Here is a 7,376-nt window from a genome sequence, read left to right as displayed (position 1 = left end):
TGAATTTTAGTGGTCAATAATGTAACAAAAATGATATTAATTTTTTTGATACCAAAATTACACTCCTCTCTAATAAATGGATAAATTGCATTGTATTTCATCATTAATAAATAATATCAAATAGGCTAGCAGTTGCGAATATGAAAGATTCCTTACTTTTTATTTACAAAAGAAAGAACAACAAATTTTATTTACAAAATCTAAGTTAGAGTGCTTCAAACATGAAACAAAACATAATAAATTGGTACTATGAGTCTCTTAAAAAGTACCATGTTTTTTTTTAATTTTTTGGATACAAGTTAATTAAGTCTTAAGAGTATCTTTTTAATATGCATATATTACTATTGAGTAAAAAATTTTAATACAAAATAAAATAGGAAATGGAGTGCCAAGGTAGGCAAAGAGTTTTGTGTTAGGAATTTATTTATTTAAATTGCAATAAAGATTAGATTTAATGGACTTTAGCAATCATATTCTTGTAACAACTAATATATTAAACCACAATTAATGAATATTATATTCATCAATGCTAATCATAATAATAATTACACAGCTAAAACATCCCTTTGAGTTATGGTGAATTAATCCAAATTTTTTTTTTATATAAAATATCAATTTCAAGGAGTATTTCAAAGGTGAATAAAAATATATCCGAGTTCAATTTAACTATTATATAATAAATAGTCTTAATGTCTTACAATTTTTAATCATAGAAACTCTATATTCATAAAGCATGTCATCAGTGAGAAATACAAATAGGTTTCACCAAATCAAAATATTTCTCTCTAAAGTTAAGCTATTTAAATTCAAACAATGGAATTTCAATATATTTAAATACTACTATAATTATAGTAGCACTATAGATCATTTTACAATCCACCATTAGCAAAAAATAATAATTATTAGAAAATCTCACCAAAACTAATAAACAATTCATAGAATAACTTAAAGGGAGCAATAAATTATTCAAAAAATTAAAAATTTAAACTTAGATGGCATAAAAAAGAACATTTAGGTCATCTAAATTTAACCAAAAGACAAAAATATTCATACTGTTACAAAATAAAAGTGCTCTTAAAACAAAGAGTGATTTATTACTTGTGCATTTATGTTTAGTTAGGGAAAACTAAGTTCAGAAAAATATAAAGCAATATAAATATAAAATGTCATATTTTTTTTGTCTCAATTACATTTATTCCTTCAAAATAATTGATTTTCTAAAAATTTTTAAGGGAAAAAAATATAAAAGCATCATGTTCACGTGCAAAACACAAAAATTGACAGGTGTCAAGCCTGTGCAATAATAATTACTAAAAAGCCCTAATTACCACCACAATTAATTATATAATAAATCCGAGTACTGGAGAAGAGACCCTAGGTGTGCAATGGGTTACTTGATTCACCCTGTTCCCGAAGAGTTTGCTTGATCCGATATATCATAATTGTCTATAAAAATATTAAATTTGCATACAATGGCAAGTAGGGTCGATTCCACAGAGAACGGGTAGGAACTTGTTTCTTTCCAAGTTAATAAAATAAAATAGGGGGATAATTAATGGGATAAAAATAAAAATGAAATAAATAAAATTCAAGAGCTAACTCAACAAGTTCAATTTAGTAAAAATAGCAATTAATAAAATTCTATCCAAATGATCAACTTTTCAGGCACGGTCCAATTAAATGATCATCGATGCAAAGATATTTCATTCATCAGTCACTAGATTGGTTATAGTTATCAACAAGCTCTAACAACCAGTTCTTCCTTACTTTTTCGACAGTCAAGGTACGACCATTGACTGCTTCTCTAACCAGAAAATAATCCTAGCTACAACCGTAGGAATTTAATTATCCAGTTTCATTAAAACTAGAAGAACCCAACCCTAACCAATAAACACGCTAAGAGGGTTTATTTAAGCCAGATCTTACGTTTCCCCAACATAAAATCAATTATGATGGTTCCCACTAGTTGTCAACTAAACGAACAATTACGGATTCAATTTAATTAACGTGGCAGTAGGCTATTATATTAAATTAAATATCCGGCCGTTGATACTCAATTAATAAAATACCCATGAGCAATTAATCTAGGAAACACATGAATAGTAATGAATTGAAAGAAATAATGAAAATTCGATTAGATCTCACAGATGTTATGGACCGCGCCCTCGCGTCGACCTTTGGGTAGAGGAGAAAACTAGCCGCTCCTCATCATATCACTCTCCCGTGATTTAATTGATAACATCCAATTATTTACCAATAATCTGGGAGAGACGGAATAACAACGGACCCGAAGAAAAACTCTAGCTTCACTTTGTTTCGTGTTTGTACCAAAGCAAAAGGTAAAAGCCCCGGTCTCACGACAGGCGTCTGAGATAAACGAAACAAAGACGGCAGACTTCAATTCGTCTTCCAGGGTTCACAAACGAAAGCTACTCCCTAATTGTCTAAAGCTAGTGCGAAAAGTCCCAAGAAAAAGAAGACGTCTGACCCTAAAAAGCAAAAGCTAAAGGCTAATCTATCAATTAAAACGTGAATCTGGCTTTCTTTTGGTTTTTGGCCTTTTGCAGCCGCCAGGAGCAATCCACAAAGGGTCCTCTGCAAAGCTTTGCTTTTTTGGGATTTTAATCCCATGCGTCCGGTCCACGTGGACCCAACCTCCTAATTGCCCACTTTGCGCTGCAACCAATCTCGCGGGTCCGGCTTTTAGGTGTAACTCTTTAGTTTCTGGCGTGGGCAAGTCATGAAATAGAGAGTCTTCTGGAAATTTGCCTCGCGAAAACACTTTTTACGCCAACCACCTATAAATTCATACAAATATGAAATATTAGCAAAATCTCAATACTTAGCACAGTAAATAGCCAAAATTATGACAAAATAACAGTGCAAAATGTGCCCAATAATTGCTCTATCAAATCCCCCCACACCTAAACAATGCTTGCCCTCAAGCATTTCGGAGCTCAAAAGTACAACCAAGAGAGCAAAGGTCATGTAGTAATTTGTACTAACACAAACATCTCAGATCCCTGACAATGTTTCCAAAATTAGAGCACACCGGACAAGTGGTAATTCAAAGAAAATATATGAATACTAGGAATGCTCAAATCAACATCACGGAATGGCATTACCATAGGCTTGCACATTTATCACATCTCCACCACTCGCAAGTGAACTAAATACACAAATCAAAGGGACTTTAATAAGGTTGTAATGGGGTTTAGGTAAAAGGCGGGATAAAAAGGTAAAAATAAGGTGTAGTGTATCAAGAGAATGCCTAATATCCACCACATCACCACAACGCTTCATCAGAGAAATTTCACGAGCAAGGCATTTTCATTTGCCATTTCCACTGTGCAAGTGCCGAAACTCTTCCCCTTTTATCTTTTTTTTTTCTTTTTTCTTTTAATTTTTTTTTGAACAAGCGGCTCGCAAGACGTGGGCACGCCTTGTAGGCCGGAGTCTTCTGCTGACAATCTTTTTTTTTCTTTTTTTTTTAATGGAGCAAATGTCTTGCAAGGCGTGGGCACGCCTTGCAGGCTGGAGTCTTCTGCCCACCAGCTCATTGCCGACTTCTCCCCCTTCCCCTTTTTTTTTTATCTCAGATGCACAGAGCACCATACAACTTCTATTCCGACAACACTTGCCACCTTAGATTCATTTGCCTTGCACAAACAACGGAATTCAGACATCTCTTGACGGCACAAGGTTAAACAAAAAAGTCTAAAAAGGTCATGGGTTATCAAATACGGTTAATCAAACAATAGCGAAGGATAAAAGCTCAAATAGGTTCATTACGAGGAGACAAGATGAAGGCATGGTTTGTAGAAAGTTAAAGAATGTTAGATCCTAAATGCCCTTATCATTTCAGATGCATCTAGTTCAACAAAATGTGGCCTCGACATGTATAAAATAGCAAGTTCTAGAATGCCAATGCCATGTGTGATACCCACTCAATAACACAAACGAAGCAAACAAGAATAACGTGCTCGTACATGGCTCAAAAGCTCCCAAAAGTTTCAAGAATGGGTCAAGTCCAGCATGTTCAACATTCACCGATATTGCCAAAGAAAACCAAAATGCATGGCTAGCATATATGACCACATACCCGTGCACCCTGATTGTGCAATCCATCATAGCAACATGCTCTAACAGTTAACAACTGTAGAAATAAAAAGAAAGGCAACTAACTGCACTTTTTTTTTTTGAAATATTTTTTTGTTTTTCATTTTTTTTCTCTTTTTCAAGCAAAAAGAAATAATAGAAACAAAAAGAAATAATAGAAACAAAAAGAAATAATAGAAACCATCCCCCCACACCTAAAACCTATATTGTGCTCAATGTAGCAAAAATAAATAAAGTGTAAGGATAAAGGGGGCGAAACTTCCCTGACTACCGAGATGGTGCAACGAGACACTAAGGAGGAGGAGGATGAGGCGGTAGAAATCCAATATGAGCAAAGAAAGTTGCCTGATTCTCCATCTGAATACGGAAAAAAACCCGTAACGCTCTAAGACGGTCCTCTAGTCCCTCAACTCGCTCACCTATTTCACTGATAGAATCTTGGAGGGCACGGTATTGAGAATCCCCAGCAGGAGGAGCATGGTAAAAGGAGCACGCCACGGCGACGCGCTATGCGCGGCGGACTAACAAGAAAAGAGGAAACGAAGAAACTGAAACTAAGACAAAACAAAGGAAATTGAAAAGTAGAAACTAAGACAGAGGAAATTAAAAAGACCAGACAAGACAAGAAAAGAGAAAAGTAGAAAAGTGGGGTTAGAGAAGGTCCTGGTCAATCAATTTTTTTTTTTTGACTTTCATTGTTGCAAAGGTTGGCAGGCGTGGGCACGCCTTGGAGGTCGAAGTCTTCTGCCCACAAATTTTTGCCCCCAACCTAGAATAAAACTACACAGAAACACTCATGACCTACAATAAAGATTGTTTGTCAATAGGAATCTAAACTCACTGATCTTGAACACACAAATATGAAATAAAACACAATTGAAATCCTTGGATTGCCTTCCAAGTAGCGCCTTTCTTTAATGTTTTTGACTAGACACTGTACACCGCTCTTCAGTTTGGATGTAATTCAATTTTTCTTCTAATCTGTGGCCCTCCTCCGGGATCCAAATAGCCATTGAATGCAACATTTTTTTCTTAATTTTCTACCCATTTTCACCTCATGAATTGCTTTCATTCCATGATACTTGTTCGCAGCAATTTTGAATTTACTCCTACAAGTAAACTCAGAAAATTCTTACACAGAGGGATCAGTAGCATGAATAGCAAACACAGAGTGAGAGTTAATAGGATGTTTCATTGTATCAAAAATATTAAAGTGGACTATTTCTCCATCAAATTTCATCGTGAGAGTAGCCTTACTAACATCAATTTTAGTCTGGACAGTACTCAAGAATGGTCTTCCTAATATAATCGGTAATGGATTTGGAGCACTTCTATCATCCATGTAAAGCACATAAAAATCAGCAGGAAAAAATTAATCCATCTACTTGGACTAAAACATCTTCAACTATCCCATCCGGATAAGCACATGTACGATCAGCCAATTGAATTATTATTCCCGTTTCTTTTAAAGATTTTAAATTTAGGGAATCATAGATTGACTTAGGCATCACATTAATAAAAATCCCTAAATCTATCATGACATTTTTGATACTAGAATGGCCAATCTTACAGGGAATAGTAAACATACTTGGATCCCCGCATTTGGGTGGGAGTTTTCTTTGAAGTACAGCTGATACATTCTCTCCTATCATCACTCTTTCATCACCCCTTAGCTTTCTTTTGTTAACGCACAAGTTTTTCAAGAATTTTACGTACTTGGGTACCTGTTTGATCGCATCCAATAGGGGGATGTTTACTTGAATTTTGCTGAATACATCCAGGATTTCTTTTTCCTTTTCTGCCCTCTTTGTCTTTTCTAACCTGCAAGGAAAAGGAGCTAGATTAGATTTAATAGGGATAGAAGGAATAGATGTTACCTTAGGCTCTTCGCGAATGCGCCCTTTCTCTTCAATTCCGTTTTCTATCTCCTCCTCACTTTTGCTTTTCGAAATCGTTAACTTAGATCCCTCCACCTCTTTGTCACTCCTTAATGTCATGGCAATTACATTTTTGGGATTTGCCTCGGGTTGTGATGGCAATTTCTCATAAATGTGGGACTCCAGGCGATTAATGGTAGTTATCATTTGATTCATTCAAATCTCCATGTCTTTCATGCCTGCTCTGGTGTCCTGCTGGAACTGAGTAGTGTTTGCAACCAGGGCCCTAGTCTCTTGCTGGAGTTGAGTGGTAGTCGTGGCCAAACTCTTGACAATTTCCTCCAAGGAACTTCCTGAGTTGGAGGACGAGAGTTGAGACTTTTGTTGCCAAGGTTGCTGAAATCCTGGTAGACAATTGGAGAATGAATTCTGCGGCCTATTACCATAGCTGAAATTGGGGTGGTCTCTCCAACTCGGATTGTACGTATTGAAGTATGGATCGTACTGCCTACGAGGCGTGGACACGCCTCCAGTCATGTTCACTTGTTCAACCCATCCTCTTACAACATAGGGCATGAGTCAGTGGCGTGGCCCACATTTGTGCAAATTCCACAGGCTTTTACTTGGTGCACATTCCCCACAGCTAATTGTCGAACAAAAGATGTTAACTCCGACAACTGCTGCTGAATAGATGTCGTCTCCACCTCATTAACCCTGCGGGTAGGGTTACTCTCACGGAAGCCAAACTGTTGAGAATTCTCTGCCATAACTTCAATGAGCAGCCATGCTTCCCTCGGGGTCTTATTTGCCAGTGGTCCCCCGCTTGCAGCATCAATGATACTCCTATCGGACGACTGAGGTCCCTCATAAAAGTATTGGATCAATAGTTGTTCACTAATTTGATGCTGTGGGCATCTAATACACAATTTATTGAACCTCTCCCAATAGTCATATAGGGATTCTCCAGGGTACTGCTTAATGCTGCAAATTTTTTTTCTCAAACTTGCAGCCCGGGATGCAGGGAAGAATTTTTCCAAAAATTTCTTCTTCAGTTGAGCCCATGTTGTGATACTACCTGCAGGTAGGTAGTATAACCAATCCTTAGCTGCGTCCTCGAGGAAGAAAGGGAAAGCTCTAAGTTTAATCTGCTCCTTAGTAATTCCTGGAGGTTTCATACTGGAGCATACCAAATCGAACTTCAGGATGTGTTTATGGGGTTCCTCCCCCGAAATGCCATAGAATGAGGGTAAGAGGTGAATCAATCCTGACTTCAACTCGAATGAGGTATTTTCCGCTAGACTTGGAAACGTGATGCACAAAGGCTGCTGGGGCAATTCCGGAGCAGCCAACTCCCTTAGTGTTCTTGCGTTTGCCATACGG

At 36.9% G+C, this 7,376-nt stretch overlaps 1 non-coding gene across 1 annotated transcript; it reads left to right on the top strand.

Moving 5' to 3' along the window:
- Positions 1-6,893: 6,893 nt before the first annotated feature.
- LOC113733500 (small nucleolar RNA R71) lies at positions 6,894-7,000 on the top strand. Its single transcript, XR_003459014.1, has one exon. It is a non-coding gene; the product is annotated as a small nucleolar RNA R71 (small nucleolar RNA).
- The last annotated feature ends 376 nt before the right edge of the window (positions 7,001-7,376 follow it).

Source organism: Coffea arabica, chromosome 2e, assembly GCF_036785885.1.
Source record: "Coffea arabica cultivar ET-39 chromosome 2e, Coffea Arabica ET-39 HiFi, whole genome shotgun sequence".
Classification (NCBI taxonomy): domain Eukaryota; kingdom Viridiplantae; phylum Streptophyta; class Magnoliopsida; order Gentianales; family Rubiaceae; genus Coffea; species Coffea arabica.
The sequence above is the reverse complement of the archived record's forward strand: the minus strand, read 5'-3'. Positions and strand labels throughout refer to the sequence as shown.